Below are 18,714 nucleotides of genomic sequence, written 5' to 3'. Positions count from 1 at the left end.
AGCTAACATCACTGTAGGCTCATACAGTCTTCCCATGTCCCAGAATCACCTCCTGAGCCTCCCTTGTGGCTGACTATTTTACCTGCTTTATCACCACCTCCACAAGACTCTCTCTCACACTTTCCTTAGACTGTTCTACACTTTCTCTGTCTTCTTCATATCCTCTGCTAAGACCTTAAGACAATCCATCTTCCAGAAAGCTACACACACACCCTTTTTAACCTGGTTAAGTTTGCTCTCTAGAGTGTCTGTCTCTCTGTGAGCCACCTGTCTATCTCCAAAGTCAAGCTTCTATCCAATCCCCAGAAATTGTAGTTCTAGGTCATGGTAAGAGTGTCTTTCTCCCTTGCACGCTCCCTCATAGAAACACAGAGAAGGCAGAAATGTGTTTACAGTGCATCTGTCAAAGCCTCTGGAATGTATCTATGCCATCCTGCCCTCCACAGGAACCTTTGTGACACCCATCCTTTATTCCCCCCCACACACACACAAGCACACACAATAGGAATTGTTTCCAGGTCGGGTCCCCTATGAGCATAGCAATTTTGTCACACTATACCCCCAGCACTGACCAATGTCCCAGTTACTGTTATATTGCCGTCAAGAGACATCATGACCATATAAAGTTATAAAACAAAGCATTTAATTTGGAGCTTGCTTACAGTTTCAGAAGGTTAGTCCATGTCCATATTGGCTGGGAGTATAGTGACAGGCATGACTCTGGAGGAGTAGCTAAGAGCTTACATCCTGACTCGCAGGATCAGGCAGAAAGAGAGAATGGGTCTGGCAAGGGCTTTTGAAACTTAAAAGTCTACCTCAGAGTGACACACTTCCTCCAACAAGGCCACACCTCCTAATCCTTTCTAAACAATTCCACCAGCTGAGCACCACACAGCCAAATATATGAGCCTATGGGAGACATTCTCGTTCAAACCACCACACCCAGCCTCCTTCTATGGAGATGCTCAAAGGATGCTAAAGAAATGAGCAAGATTTTACTGGATAAGCAAGTCAATGCAGGTTTAGAGTGGGTTTTCAAGCCCCAGCTCTCTCTAGTCCTCCATAATCTAAGCAAAAGCTGAGTTACTTCAGCTCTCCTAACTTTAGCTTTGCCACATATGATGGCTTCAAGCAGGCTAGAACACCTCTTTTAGGAGATTTTAAGAGGATTCAATTACAAGGGCTTCGGTGAACTCTTAGCACATACCAGGAACAAGAAAAATATTCAGTAGATGACACGGATAGCTACAGATAGAGAACCTCACCTGTACCAGGTGCTAAAATAAACACCGAGAACCCTCGCCTCACCTTGGGGCCAGTGAAAGCACTCACTGGACAAAGGCATCTGCTGTCAAAGCTAGTAGAGCCACATGGTGGGAGGAGAGAAATAGACCTCACAAGTTATCCTCTGACCTAAACAAGCATGATGAGACATGTGTGTGCTTACACATTTGAACATGTGTGCATGTATGCACGCACACACACAATAAATAAAATGTAATTTAAAACTAAGTAAACAAATTAGGGATTAGGAAGGTGGCTCAGAGGTTAAAAGCATAATGCTCTTCTAGAGGATCTACATAGTTGTTTCTAGTGCCTATATTGCATGACTCACAACTACCTGCAACTCCAGCTTCTTGGAGATTTGATGTCCTCTTCCGGCTTCTGTGGGTACCTGCATTCATATACACATATCCATACACACACACACACACACACATGCATACACACATGCATGCACACATGCACACACACACACGTGCACACACATCATTTAAAATAAATCATCTTAAAAAGTGAAACAAAATATTGAACCTACTTGTTATTCCAATTAATACTCAAACGCCGAATGCATTCTGCTGAACACCTGGCTAACTGTCTCCCGGGATTCTCACAGCAACCCTACACGTTATGTAATTTAACTGATTAGGAAGCCAAAACCAAAAAGGAGTTCATGAACTTTCCCAAGATCACTTGGCTAACAAGAGACAAAGCAGACCCTTAAACACATACAGTCTGACCCCAAAGACTTCTGAACTGCCATGCCAGGCTCCTCTTGTCTCTGACAACCTGCCTTTGATCTTGTCCCATAAAAGGTAACACTTAAGGCTACCAGAAACATCTATAAGACAAAATTAGTTTGTGAGCTAGTGTGACTGAAGAGTGGCAGGGGCGCCAGGGGAGGGAGATGGGGGGTGGAATACAACAGGGTTCAGAGGGTGACTTTTTTCAGATGAATTCTTCCACCCCTGGCGATTATGGTGCCTGGCACACAGCAGGATAGCTGAGCTGAGAGCTGGGCTGATTGGCTTTAACTGTCAATTTGACACAGCCTACAGTCACCTAGATGGAGAACAGGTTGGCCTGTGGGCTGTCTTGATTGTTAATTGATGTAGGTGAGATCAACCCCTATATTGGGTGATCAGTCATTTCACAGGCTGCCCCCTGAACTGTGTCAGAGTGAAGAAAACTGATTGAATATGCAACCAAGCAAGTGAACAGGAACCAGTGTGTTTCTTCTGCCTCTGATGACTGTGAACATCGATGCTTCAAGTTCCTGTTCTGATTTCCTAGATTGATGAGAGATAACATGAAGGAAAACCACATCAACCTCTTCTTCCTTTGGTTGCTTTTTGTTGGGATATTTTATCACATCAATAGAAATGAAATTGGAACAATGGCCAAGAAGGGAAGACACGAGGGTGGAAACTGAGTAGCCATGGCAGCTTGAGGTCTCAGGAATTTGGAAAGATGACGTACAGACAGACAGACAGATGATAGATAGATAGATAGATAGATAGATAGATAGATAGATAGATAGATGATAGGTAGGTAGATAGATAGATAGATAGATAGATAGATAGATAGATGGTAGGTAGGTAGGTAGGTAGGTAGGTAGGTAGAGATAGATAGATAGATAGATAGATAGATAGATAGATAGATAGATAGATAGATAGATAGATAGATGATAGGTAGGTAGGTAGGTAGGTAGGTAGGTAGGTAGGTAGGTATAGATAGATAGGACAAAAGCCAAGATTGGGTTTCCCATGACTGAGACAAGCAGGCTCTGACTTGCTGTGTGTCTCACTGTGAGACATTAAGTGAACTTATCAAGCTGAAAGCAAAATTCAGAAGTCCACACTCCCAAGCTTTTATCACTGGAGGACTGCAAAAGGACTGCTGAAAAATGCTTTGAAAATACCTACAGAAGATGTGAGATAACGATGCCTTTTCTAAAGACTTATCTTTATTATTTTTGATGATGTATATGTGTGGGATGGGTTGTGCATATGAGTGCAGTTGCAGAAGCGGGGATTTGGGGGTATGTATCAAGAGACATGAAATCCATCAGTTTGAACACTACCTAAAATCGATGACAATATCTAACAATGTCTCCTTGGTGACTTTATGCAGAAGAGAGTTTCAGAGTAAACTTTATCACACTCTCATTAAATCTCAAAGCCTGTAGGACAGAGCATGGTTCTAGGTGCAACTCGGTTCTCAAGCCCAGGGTGTGCTGGAAGCGCTCTCTCTCTCTCTCTCTCTCTCTCTCTCTCTCTCTCTCTCTCTCTCTCTCTCTCTCTCTCCCTCTCTCTCCTTGATGTTTTCTAAATGACCAAAGGACAAGAATGGATTTTCTATCCCACGGGCACATGTTTTGTTGACACACTAATAACCCAGCTGCTGGAAATTCAGGTCAGAGATTTGGGGAAAAACTTAAGAAACTGCATCCAGCCCTTTGGGAGACCAGTGTTTGACTCCAAGCTTTTAAAACACTGTCTGAAATCTAGAGAAAACTGCCTTTAATGAATGCCAGCAACCAAGACCCCAGAAGAGACTAGAGAGAGAATACTGTGATTTTTATCTAATATTGTTGGCTTTGGGAAGTGTCTGGAGGCCCTCATGGCTCAGATCCCAAGTCTCAGTTAGCTGTCAATTCTGCTATAGGCTTTGAGGCTTCAGGGAGACCTACTCTGACCTCTCTAGCCTGAAGCTAGTGAAGCTACCAGGAAGGACTAACTAAGGCAGTCCCAAAGAAATGCAGGACACAGACTTGTACCATGTAGTTTTTGCTACCCCACTTTAAGCTCCAGGCAAACCATGCTACCAGCTCCACCCAGGTTCCCTCAGATCCATAGCTGAAAGACACATACATATATATTGGTTTATTTTTATATTTCTTTAGCTCAATGATCGGGCTCTTCTAAGCCTTCTTCTGTTACTGTACCCTTCTTTTCACTCCCAGACAGCACCCTAAATCTGCCCTCAGCTTCAGCTGCTCAGTTACCTTTAGACCCAGCTCAACACCCTAAATTTTCCCTCAGCTTAGTTATGTTTCTAACCTCCTGTCTGCCACACCAGGCCCAGTCGGGGAATTGGCAAATGGTCACTCCGCCTGGGATCTCACATGACTAGTGGCTTTTTCTCCCTCTGAAAAACAAATCTTTTCTCTTTCCCTTCCTGTGGAAAAACTGGAAGTCCCACGTATTCCACTCAGCTCACTGGTCACGAGCAACTTTATTGATTGATCAAGAACCAATTGGGGAATAGGACCTTTAGTGTTTATATGAAGATTTTTTATCAAAACATCAGAACCACCCATTACATATGCTGTGGTAAAACACCATGACCAAAGAAACATGGGGAGGGAAGGGTTTATTCAGCTTGCATTTCCATACCACAATTCATCATCAAAGGAAGTCAGGACAGGAGACCCAGAGGCAGGAGCTGATGCAGAAGCCATGGAGGGGTGTTGCTTACTAGCTTGCTCCTCATGACTTGCTCAGCCTGATTTCTTACAGAACCCAGGACCACCAGCCCAGGGATGGCATAAACCCACAATGGACTGGGCCCTCTTCCCATCAATCACTAATTAAGAAAATGTTCTACAGGCTGACCTGCAGCCTGGTTGTACAGAGTTGTTTTCTCAACTGAAGCTCACCCTCTCTGATGACTCTAGCTTGTATCAAATTGACATAAAAGTAGCCACCACACAGACCAAGGACTTCCGAATATGAAAAGGTGAGGTGGAGATACTGACAATATTCACATGCTTTCCTGTGGCTGTGCTAAGTGTTTTAAACTCCATAGCTTTAATGAGGTAGCTGTTCATGTCACCACCATTTTATACATGGGACAATAAAAAGTTCAGAGGTGGTAAGTAACTGCCAAGCAGGAAAGCCCAAATTTGACCTCAAAATCCCACACACAAACTTTGCCTCTACTGCCTTATGCATAGCAAATGAGTGGGGGCTTACCTCCCAAGTACAAAATTTGATTCCAAAAGCAGCAAAACACAGCTACACATGTTGTTTGTGAGTAGGGAGGGAGCCTGGATGCCTGTTTTGTCCTGAGAGACTTGAACCAGCCCTGACATCTTTTCCAAAGTCTCAGGTAACTCGATAATCTGCTTTCATACCATCAGTGACACCTTTCTGAGTTTCCCCAGAAGACACCACCTTCACCTTTCAGCTTGTATTGAAGGATGTCTCCCAGTGAGCCTCGCTTCTGCTAAGTTGACATCCAAACATCAGCAACCCTTCTTCTGGGCTCTTTCTCTCCACTGAGACCCCAGAGACAGAAAAGCACAGTGGAGAAGTTGTAGCAGGGAATGTCTTCCTCAAGGTCATTCAAAACAGTCTAGTCAGGCTTTATACTCCTAGGTCAGGCAAAAATCTACACCCACAGTCAATCAATCCCCAACCAGCCTTTATGAAACATGTATGAATCAGGACTCTTTACAATGTAACAGAAAGAAAAATCCAACTAAAGTTGGCTTGAGCACAAGATAAATTAGTTGGTCCATTTAACCAAAAAGGCCCGGGGAGATGATGCTTTGAGACTGGCTAGAAGCAGGCATTCAAAGAGTACAGTGAGGAATATGACCCTCTCCTGCTCTCAGTTTTCACTTCATTGGTATTGGCTTCTGTTTTATTTTATATATATATATATATATTTTTTTGGAGTTGTAGAGCAGGGTGTGTTGGGTTCTCCTGTGTATATGTTCTAAGAATTAATTACAAAGGAGCTGGGTGAGGTGATTCTTGCCTATAGTCTCAGCACCCATGAGCTGAAGCCAGTCTATTATCAAAAGAAAGAGAGATAGTTAAGAAAAAGAGAAACATTTTAGAATGTGTCTCTTTCCAATTAAAGTAGTGAATAGATTGGCATCATGAGTTTATTCCTGACTAAGCACCTGTTAGAAGCTGAAGTGTATTGATTGACAGCCTTGGGTCCTCCCATCCTGGAATCTCTGACTAACCCTATATGGATAGTTAATTTGTATTATAAATTTGATTTGATTTAAAACAAAAAAAACCTAGGGTATTAGTGAGGTACACCGTGTGTGTGTGTGTGTGTGTGTGTGTGTGTGTGTGTGTGTGTGTGTGTGTGTGCACATTTCCAGAAAGGCTTAACTCAGGACAGAGACACCCATCCAGGATAAAGATGGCATTGTCCCACAGACTAGAGTCCAAGAATTGAAAAGAAGAGGAAAATCTGAACGAGTAACACGATCCCCACTTTCTCTGCTCCCTGATCCCTCCATGTGTGAGCCAGCAGCCTCACAAGCTTGTCACCACATCTGTAGCCTCTGCCTGCAGGCGGTTTCTGTTATGATGGACCACACCCTTAAACTCTGATCCAAACCATTCCTCCCTCCCTTAAGTGGCTCCTTGTCACGTATTCAGTCATAGCCTTGAGCACTGTGACCGTTACACCACACAGACCACGTAGAGTGACAGTGGGTGAGGAAGAGGTGTCACTCAGGAAGAATCCCAGTGGGTGTCCCAGAAGAGTGACATGTATTCTGAGTAAGCAGAAAGGACAATTATCTTTTCCTCAAATCTCTTCCAGCCAGACTATAATTAAGGATATGGAGAAAGTCACATTTTGCTAACCAAGTAACCATTCTTCTGAGCAGGTCTTAGCATGTAGCCTAGGCTAGCATTAAATTCACAGCCTTCCTGATTTAGTACTCCTGAGTCACAATCAATACATTTTATATGAAGCCATCTTTGCATTGAAGGAAAAAAAGCCCCACAAAAATGTCAGAGAAAACCTAATTGATTATAACAAATAATTCACAAACCTGACATTAGAGGATGAAAATAGAGTTGAACCTTCAGAGCCAGCACTTACTTGCTATAACTGTAGGAAACTGGTCTCTCTGCACCTTCAACACTGTTCCTCTGTAAACAGGAGATAGTGAGGCTCTGTGCTATGGGGTCCTTTTGATCAGAGCCATGAAGCACAGCTCAGGCAACATAGAAAGCAAATCTTGTGAGGTTTCATTCATCCATTTAATGCTTGGTGTGTTTATGATCCCCTACAGCCACAATTTAATGCACAGATGTTTTGTTCATTTCACAACCTAGATCCAATGGAGAAAGGATCCCCAATGAGAGATTGTCTACATTAAGGTCAGCCTCTGAGAATGTCTGTGCAGGACCATCGTAAGTTAAAAAATCTAGGGAAAGACCCATCTTAACTGTGAGTAAGACCTCTCCCTGAGCAGAGAATCCTGAGCTGTGTAAAATAAAGGGGCAAGATGAAAACTAGTATGCATGCATGCATGTACTGTGCTCTGCTCTTGACTGTGGACTTAACATGACCATGTCTCTCAAGCTCCTGTTGATGTGGCTTTCCCACCATGATGGACTGTTACCTGGAATTGTGAGTCACATGAACTTGAAAGGAAGGAGAGAAGAAAAGAAGGAAGGAAGGAAGGAAGGAAGGAAGGAAGGAAGGAAGGACCAAGTGACTATGCTAGAGCTGAAAGCTAGAACAACAGAAATTAACTCAACAGATCTGTAAGTCAGATTAAACACAAAACATGGTACTGAAAAGAAGGAGCAATGGTTCTGACTGATACAGAAAGACAGAAAGAGAACACAGAACATGCAACTGAGCAGAGGGTAACAGGGTCTAACACACTTTCCCTAGAGTCCCAGACAGAGAGGCCAAAGTGAAGGAAAGGAGGTGAAAAAGAGCCATTGAGGAAATACACCAAGACCCATGTCCCCAAAGCTGGGCAAGTCTCAAGTAAGGTGCTTGTAATGCACACCCAGCCTGGCTACCTCACATAAAATTGACTATAGGTCAAAAACAGAAGAACCTTTTAAAAACAACCAGGAAAACTAAAGATTAATGACTTCCAAAGAGCAGATAAAACTTACTGAAATTTTTTTTCAAGTTAGGGTGTAAACCAGGAAACAATGGTGTGATGTCTTCAAACAGCATACACTTGAGCTTAGCCCAAAAGGCCAACAAATGATAAAACTGGATACCTAAAGGGGAAATAAAAACTCTGAAGAGGATTGGATTTATGACTGGCTTGGTGAAGTGCTTGTCCACATACAGGAAGATCCATTGAAGCACATAAACCAGGTGGATGGTGCACACCTGTCATCCCAGCAACTTAGGAGCTAGAAGCAAGAGGATCAAAAGTATGAGGCCATACTTGGTTACATTCTGTTCTCAAAAAAGAAAAAATTAACAAAGAAATAAGGTTTTGCAAAGTCAAATGGGTGATGCTGTGATCACCCCCCCAAAAAAAGAAAGGATAGATAGATAGATAGATAGATAGATAGATAGATAGATAGATAGATAGATAGATGATAGATGATAGATAGATAGATGATAGATCGATAGATAGATAGATAGATAGATAGATAGATAGATAGATAGATAGATAGATAGATAGATAGATAGATAAGACAGATAATCTCTGAAGCTCAAAGAATAAGGTACCACATAAACTAGCAGATATCTTGAACCAAATAACTAATAGAAAAGAGAGGACTATAGGACTGAATATGAGCAAACTATAGTCATCAACTAATAACATTAACTAACAAGGTGCTGAGGAAATAATACAATTGGTGAAATGACTGCCTCTGAGCATGAGGACCTGAGTTCAGGTCCCCAGAATCTACATCAAAGCTGAGTGTCAGGTCTATAACCCCAGTGCTGGGTCCTTGAATTTCATTGGCTGGCCAGTCTTGCCAATCAGTAAGCTCTAGAAGACTCAGTGTCTCAACAATTTTTGAAATATAACTTCCCATAACTCTGAGGATACAAAGTCCAGGGGAAATTCAAAGTCTTGAATATTCAATAATTAAATAGAAAATAAAAAAGCCTGAGTGTCAAATATGCAACTATTCATCTTAAGAATCCAGAAGATAAACAAATTGAACCCTCACAAAAATGAACAAGGTGAGAGCCCCCAAAATGTAACAGAAAACAAATTTATGACCCAGGAAGAATTAAAGTTTATTGTTTGAAGTGACTAATAAAATGGCTGCTCTCCTAGAACTATCTAGAAAAAGCAAGAGCACCCAGTGCCAGCATGACAAATAAGAAAGGTTTCACAAATCTACACACTACAAAATCAGAGGATTGTCAAACATTATGTAAATAAATTTAAGCATTTAAATGAAATGAATGGATGCCTAGAAATACACAGCTTTTTAAGACAATTATTAGAAACAACAAAATCAGAGGGATCACTTATCTTGTAACAAAAAAGAAAGAAATTAGCCTGAAAGTGAAAACTTCCACAGAGAAACATCCTAAGAATTTCACCAGTGGACACTTGTGAACACTTGAAGAAGAAATGTTACCAATCTTTATTATATGTGTGTGAGTGTGTGCCACATGCAAGAGGGTGTCTGAAAGGCCAACAAAGGGCATTGTATCCCCTAGAGCTGGAATTATGGTTGATTATGAGCTGCCAGACATGGCTGCTAGGAACTGAACTCGGGTCCTCTGGAAAACATCTCTTAGTGGTTAAGAGAGCAGCAGTTCTCTTAACCACTAAGGCATCTCTCCAATCTGTAATGCTAACCTTACACAGATGCTAATAAAGAACAGAAAGGCCAGAATGTAGTTCAGTGTAGCCTTGCGTGCATCAAACACCAAGTTCTAAACCCCAGTACCATAAAAAAACAAGATATTTGGGAACGGAAAGGCTTCCCAGTAGTAAGAGCATTTGCTGCTCACGTCTGCATCTCATGCCTGCATCTTATACCTGCATCTTACACCTGTGTACCTAGCAATTGAAAGGTACAGGAAAGCGATCTCTATGAGTCCAAGATCAACCTGGTCTGCATAGCAAGTTCCAGGTCATGCAGACCTATGTAATGAGACCCTATCACCCTATCTCAATGCTCAAGCACACACACACACACACACACACACACACACACACACACCAAGAAATGCCAATGACATTAATGAACTGCACTTTGGGTGTGTCTATGGGTGCGTTTCTTTTTTTTTTTTAGGTTTATTTATTATTATATCTAAGTACACTGTAGCTGTCTTCAGATGCACCAGAAGAGGACGTCAGATCTCATTATGGATGGTTGTGAGCCACCATGTGGTTGCTGGGATTTGAACTCAGGACCTTCGGAAGAACAGTCAGTGCTTTTAACCACTGAGCCATCTCTCCAACCCTGTGGGTACATTTCTAAAGAAGATTAGTTAAGGAGAGAAGACCTAGCCTGGATGTAGGCAACATCATCCATGGTTAGGAATGAAAAGACGAAGAGAGTGCCTACCCAGTACCAGCACCCGGCTTTCTCTGCTTCCTGCCCCACTGAGATGTGAGCAAGCAACTTCACAACCCTACTGCCCTGGAGCAGCCTGTGGTCACACCTTCCCTCCGTGAGGGACAATATCCCTTCACAAACTATATATCAGAAGAACCCCTTCCTCTCTTAAGTTGCTTCTTTTCAGGTACTTAGACAGAGTGACAAGACAAAGAACTAATACAATAATAGCCCAGGCTAGTCTTGAACTCACCGTCCTCCTGTGTCAATGTCCGCAGTTGCTGGAATTATGGTCAAGTGTTACCACGCTTGGCCTTCAAGTCATTTTAAAATATGAACTGCAAGTGTTTCTTTTTGACCCCTCCTGTTTTCAAGTGGATGAACACTTGAGAAAAGAAGAGCGTATATTGCTCTTCTGGTACCATTTCACACAGTTCCTGGCACGAACCAAAAAACCCTCAGTAAACACTAGTTGTAGAGGGAACAAACCTCAATACACACACACAGCTGAAGCTCAGTGTATACATGATTTTTTTAAATAAATGAATGAACTCAAGTAAAAGAACAGACTCGGGAAAAAAAATTGTATCCTCTGCCAAGACTCCATAATATGCAAAGTCCTTGTGGAAGCTCTAAGAGATAAGAAGCTAAGCAAGAAGAACTGACTGAATAAAGATGAAATAAGAGTTAAAGCCAGGCTGAGAAGAAAGGGGAGAGGTGGCTGAAAGGAAGCATGGAAATGAGGGCTCAGAAGATAATGCAGGGTCTCATGTGGATGTCAAGCTACTGGGGCAGGAAGCCGAGTCTGATCTGCATTGATAGCACACATTCATTTCCTCCTGCGGAGCCTCCCTTCTCTTCCTTCCCTCTAGGCCTGGGAGTGCAGGGTTCAGATACATCCCTGTAGGCTCAAGTTCTGAGATCTAGACAAGTCAGTCACTCTGCTCTCCTGGGCCTTGAGAAGCTAATCAGTACCCTGGGCAGAAAGGTCTATTAGAGCTGTAAGTGTCTGCTCCTCCCTACAAAGAGGTCTGGTGTCACTGATCCAAGGCATCCTAGGGTCCCTATTTTTTTTTTTATTTTTGGAGTCATAATCTCACTTTGAAGCCCTGGCTAGCATGGAACTCACTGTGTAGACCAGGTTAGCCTCAAACTCATAGAGACCCACCTACATCTACTTTCTAAGTGTTGCGATTAAAGTCATCTGCCACCATGCCTGTTTTATTTTTATGTGTATATAAATGCATATATGTGTGTGCTGGCTTGTCTGTAAGTGCCCTGGTTCATGTAGGTACCCTCAAAGGACAAAGAGGGCATCAGATCTTCTGGAACCAGAGTTATAGGTGGTTATGAGCCATTGAACATGGGTGCTTAGAACTGAACTCAGTTCCTCCGTAAGAGCAGTAAGTACTCTTAACCTCAGGACCAACTTTCAGGGCCTTTTTTGTCTCTTTTTTTTATTATTATTAACAGAACATAACTGATGTCTGTCAGAGTAGTGTGGAAATAGTCAGCCTCCCCCCACCCTCCCGCCCCGTTAATAGCAGGTGTCTCGTGAGGGTAAATCTCACCCTTCCTTATCTTCAAGCCCTTGTCAGCTGGAAACTGATTTTCTTTTATTTATTCACTCACTCCTTAAGAAGGATTTACTGAGCACTTCCTATGGTGTGTGTGTGTGTGTGTGTGTGTGTGTGTGTGTGTGTGTGTGTGTGTGTGTGTAGACAGACTATAATCAAATGAGCATTGTGCTTGATGCTTCAGCCCAACTTTAGTCAAATGTCTGAGCTCTGCACATGCTTAAGGTAAACCAGGCATAACCAAGCTACTTGCTACGGTAACGATATTAAGTGTACTTTCTAAATATGTGGTATTTATCTGTATATAATTAATAATCCAGATAAAAATCCCTTCCCTTCTAGATTGCCTTGATTCTCTATTGTAGCCTCCCACAAGCCTGAAGCAGGCTGAGCCAGAACTTGACCTTGCTGCCACTAAGGATATTGTCTAGGGTGGAGCCTTCCTCCCTAGATCACTCAATTGTTCAGCCACTGTCGCTGTTCCTCTTCAAGATACTGCTAGCTACCTCCTGAGAGCGCCCCTCCCCCCCAGAGTTATTCTGGAGACCACGCCCTATCCTGCACGTCATCACCTGCAGCTGGTTCCAGGCTCCAAGGATGAGTTGGCGGGAATGGACTTTCCCCCCTACTTTATAAAGCGTGTCCACCATTAAATATTTGAACCTTGAGCAGACTAGTTGTCTTGGTTCCATTATTTCTCAACCCGCTTAGGCTCGCTCTTCTCTTCCAGTTCCAAGATGCCTTCCAAGCTCGAACCCGGACATGAGAGCTGCAGGCCGGCCCCAACACTCTATCACCATGTTCTTCCCCTTGGTTGGGACAAAAAGCAGTGGAAAGACTTTTCAGCTATAAATAAGATCCCCGTGTTCTTCTGCCAATTGCTACTGGTCTAAGGGGAAGTTGATAAATCTCTCTGGATTAATTTTTCCCTCTGTACATAAACCCTTGAACAAAAGACTAGTCACCAAGAATATTTTCAGCAGCTCCTGATGAGTTCCTCCCGCTTCAGTTGACGCAAACAGGCACAAATCACACAAATACACAAAAAAACGAACTTGTGCACACACATCACAGTAGTCAGAAATCCCTCCAGTGGCTCCCTAGTGCACTTAAATAAAACCCAAAGTCCTTATGGTACCTTGGAGGTAATACTAAGCCCCAGTGACTGAAAGTAGTCCAGCCCCAAGGCCTTTCTGCCTTTCTACCTCTCTTTCCTTCAAGCATACTATACCAAGGGCTTGTACTCTCCAGTATATCCTTTCCCCCTCGGTCTTCCTGAAGATTTTCGTCCTTGCCTAGGAAACTCTTTGTCTCAATTCCCATTCCTTTCAACAGCTGTTTCTTTCAGAGCATCCCCTGATCTGGCACTCATATAAAGGCATATCTCCATGTCACTATGTACCCCTTAACTTTTTCTTTTAAAATTGTATTACATTGTTATTATTTTACTTTGTGCTGGGAGATGTGCATTTGAGGAAGTACACGTGTGGTATATAGCTCATACTTGGTGGCCAGTGAACAACTTTGGGGTGGTCAAACGACAGCTTTCAGAATTCAGCTCTCTCTCCCTCTCCCCTCTCCCCTCTCCCCTCTCCCCTCTCCCTTTTCCCCTCTCTCTCTTTCTCTCCCCCCGACTGGTCTGGGGATTGAACTTAGATTATCAGGTCTATTGGCAAAAACCTGCTGATCCATCTCACTAGCCCAGCTTTCTTCTGACTGCTCAGCCCACCCACCGTCTATTTCCCTCCACCAGAAGATGCACTATGCTAGAACAGATCTCTGCTCCCTCCCTGCTCTGTCCTTAGAGCCTTGAGTTACTTCCTGTCTAAAACATGTTAATCAATCATTTCTCATGACAAATTAAATATCACTGTGTGTCAAAATTTAGCCATACTTAGTAAGTTTCTAATCTGGCTCCTGGTGTCTGTAAGGGGCAAGTTAAGTCTTACCATTACAACTATGAGTATGTTCTGCAGTATAGCTATGGGCAGAAATGGACCACTCACTGAAGTCAACACACTCCATCCTATGCAGACTTTGGCTTTACAGCAGAGTGAGTTGCAGGAAGGTAAGAGTAATTACCATTACTTCTGTGCAATTCCCTGAGGTGTGGAAACTGGATCTTACAACCCTCCTTTGGCATAAGCCTAAAGAAGTTTAGTTATTTATCCAGAGTTAAAATAAAGACATAAATCCATGACCAAACCCTTGGTTGTTTGTCTTCATGAGTGAACTACAAAAGAACAGAAAGATCTTGACAAATGAGAAATATTTGGGTGTGCAGTTAAAACGTGTGAAGCTGGAGCTGGGGAGCTGGCTCAGCAGTTAAGAGCACTTGCTGTTCTTCCAGAGGGCCTGAGTTCAGTTCCCATCTTCTACAATAGGTGGGTGGCTCACAACGGTCTACAACTCCAGATCTGGGGAATCTGATATCCTCTTCTAATGTCCATAAGCATGTGAAATCAAGTGCACAAACCCACACGCAGACACATAATTGAAAGTAAAAATAAATCTGTTTTAAAGTGTAAAGTTACAACTATCAGGTACTTTTCTCATTAGTCTTTCACTGTGTTTAGTTTTATAAACTGTATTATTTTTAAAAATGAAAATAAATAAAAATATTACAAACCAAAATCTATAAACTTTATAAACTTATGTCTAGTTAGAATTAGCACTTGAAATGGAAACTCAGAAGCTTTATTTTTGATTAGGCACTGATCTACCCCCAAAAACAAAACAAAACTCTCCATAACACAGTTAGCGCTAAATAAACAATTAACTTTATATTCTCTTTCATAACTCATGCCCATTACCTACATTCATCAGGTTATTCTTCATTCCCTTACATTAGACCATTCTTACTCTCTCTCCCACATGTTTTACTGCACCTACACAGATATTTATTTACATATGCACATATATTATTGGCTAAATTCCGCATATGATATGATAAGGAACAGATTTTTTTTTCCTCAAAGTGTGTAACTTTGCTTAGTATTGTACATTCTGAGTCCATGTCCCTCTGTACCCCTTACTTTTCTTCTTTTTTTAAAAGATTTATTTATTTATTTTATGGATGTGAGTACACTGTAACTGTACAGATGGTTGTGAGCCTTCATGTGGTTGTTGGGAATTGAATTTTTAGGACCTCTGCTCGCTCCTGTTGGCCCCACCCGCTCAGTCCCTGCTAGCTCTGGCCCAAAGATTTATTTATTATTATACATAACATAAGTTCACCGTTGCTGACTTCAGAAGCACCAGAAGAGGGTGTCAGATCTCATTATGGGTGGTTGTGAGCCACTATGTGGTTGCTGGGATTTGAACTCAGGACATTTGGAAGAGCAGTCAGTACTCTTACCTGCTGAGCCATTTTGCCGCCCTCTTCTTTTTTTTTTTTTAATTGTATTACAATTTTTTCTTTTATTTTGTATGGGAGAGGTGCATGTGTGTGGGTACATACAAAGTATAGCTCCCACAGGAAAGTCAGTAAACAACTTTCAAAATATACATTATATATATACATTTTATATACACATTTGATATGTTATAAATATATAGTACATAAATATATTTATATATATATAATTTTCATTATCCATTCATTTGTTGTTTGGTAGATAGATTGATTCCAATTCTTTGCTATAGTAAATAAACAATCAATAAACACAGGGTACAAATGTCTTTATGACAGAGTATAAAATTATCTGGGTATATGTCCAAGAGTGAAATAGGTGAGTCATGTGATAGTTCTATTTTTAATTTTTGAGAAATCTGTAAAATAATTTCCACAGTAGCTGTATTAATTCACATCCCCCAGAAGTCACAAGAGTGAATAAGGGTCCTTTTCTCTCCTTTCCAACATTTCTTGTCAGGTTTGTTGATGATAGCCATTCTGACTGGGGTGAGTATACCAACGTGGTTTTAATTTCCCTTCCCCTGACAGTTAGGGCTACTCAATACTTTTAAAACCGTTATTGACTATTTGCGAGGGGGAAGGGGGTTGGTTTTTGTTTTGTTTCGTTTTTGTTTTTTTGAAGACTGCCTAGTCAATTATTCATTTATCTGTTGTTTGGTAGTTTTATTTCCTTGGGATTTATTTTCTGCAATTCTTTGTAAATTCTGGATAGTAGCCTCTTGTCTGGAGTGTAGATGGTAAAGATTTTCTACCGTTCTATAGATTGTCTGACACCTCTGCCGATTGTTTCCTCGGCTACACTGAAATTATTATTTTCATCTCATCACAGCAGTTGATGTTTGGGAAGAAATTAATGAAATTGAGTATAAAAAATAATAATACATAAAATCCACCAAAGAGTTGGTTCTTTGGAAAAAAGGAATGAGCTACGCAGCCCCTTAGTTACCTGGCTCACTTGTCTCAGAAGCAGCTGCACACCCCAGGAGTTCAGACCCACCATTTATCCCATGCCTGGGACTTAGTCAATTCGTGTGTGGACTGAATGAGAGTGTTGCCTCATAGCAAGCAGAACACAACTGTCTCTCTTTTGTGCCATAGTCACTCTCTTCTCTTGTATAGGCCACAAAGTGGAAAATATTCACACTCACCATCAGCAACACACACACATATACACACACACAGACACACACTTCCATCATGGAAAGAGTAACAGAAAATGCTAGACATTGTATTCATATCCAACTATGCAAGTGTTTCCTAGCCAGATGAAGCAAGAATACAGTTGCTGACTTCTTACTTGTTTTAATGTCTCTGGGGCACCACACACATTGACACATATTGATACATATATGTGACATAAACACGCATATATGAATAGCATAAATATATGTGGACAGAAATCAATTGCAAACAGAAATATATAAATACAAATAAACTCTTCCAAGTTCACTTAGAATAAATGTAGGAGACAAATCAAAAACAAATTATACACATGGGAGTATACACACTCATTAGGCTAGGCATGGTAGTGCATGGTTTTGGTCCCAGCATTCAGGGAGCAGAATCAGGTAGACCTCTGTGAGTTTAAGGCCAGGTTGGTCTACATATCTAGCTCCAATACTAAGTTCTACGCCAGACAAGACAACATAATGAGACAGAGAGAGAGGGAGAGAGGGGGTGGGGGGAGATCCCTGGTGTAGGAAAGCCATGAAAGAGTCCTTTCTGGCACCTGCTTCTGCAGTACAAGAGAGTGAAGTTCTGCTAGTCTCATCCTGAGCTGGGAAAGGAAGCTTTGCTTGGGAAAAGACCTGAACTTGCAGAGAACAGAGAACCATTGCCCCAAGTAAGGAATTCCTGAATATGCTGGGTAAATAGAAGGACTGTCTTCCCTAGGCAGCATTGGAACGGAGAGTCCCCAGAATCCCCAGTGAGTTCCAGCAGGCCAGAAAATCCTGCAGAGGCTATTAATCCACTAAAGTCCCCTAGCTGGGAGAAAATCTGATTAACTCTACCTCTCCAGATGGGCTCAACTGTGAAATGTATATCTCATTTCTGAAAGTCAGATAAGGTAGAGAAAAAGGCAGGTGAAGAAGAATTAGGGAAGGAGTGCCGTAGGAAAAAGATGCATGCATGCACTCCTTGGTTTCTCCATTAATTTGGAGCTCAGTTTTTCCAGCCTGTGTGATGTGAATCAAATGTCCTCTGTTCCAATGGAAGAGTGTATCTTCTATCTCTTTCAAAAGAGTCAGGCAGGTCAGCTCTCCCTTAACCCTAGAAACTTTAAAAAAAAAATCCTGAATTTCCCGACCACAGTAATCCTGGAAAGAGACTTACTCTATCTACCAGACCTTTTTTTTTTTTTTTAAGTCTTCTGGGCTCAAATATTATACCTTCAGTGCTTCAACAAAATTGAGGGACCTTGTTCCATTGACCCTTTTAAAATGGAAACAGGTGCAGCAGCTCTCCACGGTCAAACATTAGGCAGAGCTTGGGAAGTCCTGTGGAAGACTATAAGGAAATTTTGAGGGAGCCAGAGGAGTCAAGGACACCACAAGAAAACCTAGAGAGTCAACTCACCTGGGCCTGTGGAGGTTCACAAAGACTGAACCACCAACCAAAGAGCATGCATGGGCTGGTCCTAGGCCCTCAACACATGTAGCAGATGTGAAGCTTGGTTCCATGTGGATCCCTGAACAATTGGAGCAGCAGGAACTGTCTCTGACTCCATTCCCTGCCTTCCCCTAACTGGGCTGCCTTATCTGGCCTCAGTAGGAGAGGATGCTCTTAGTCCTGCTGTGACTTGATAGGTCAGGGCCAGCTGGTACCCACAAGGGGCATTCCTTTCTCTGAGGAGGGGGTGTGAGAGTGGGACTTGGAGGAGAGGAAGAAGAGGGGCTGCAATTGGGATGTAAAATGAATAAACGAATTAATGAAAAAAATGATAAACTGAGTCTGCCTGAGCACATCTGGACTGAGGCTCATGGTGTTTTACTTACATACAGCTATTTTTTAAAAAATCATGGTAAGGATTTTGAAAGACTTAAAAGATAAATTCCATGACCTCTCTGGAGCGACAGAAGACCTGAAAAGACCCTGAGGCCTGGGAAGTGCATGAGGCTGGTCTCTGCCAGCACTCCAAGGGTTAAACTCAAGCCAGAGCCTAACGTGC

This window comes from Mus musculus, chromosome 11, assembly GCF_000001635.26.
Source record: "Mus musculus strain C57BL/6J chromosome 11, GRCm38.p6 C57BL/6J".
In the NCBI taxonomy this organism is placed as follows: domain Eukaryota; kingdom Metazoa; phylum Chordata; class Mammalia; order Rodentia; family Muridae; genus Mus; species Mus musculus.
Note: the sequence above shows the minus strand (reverse complement) of the source record.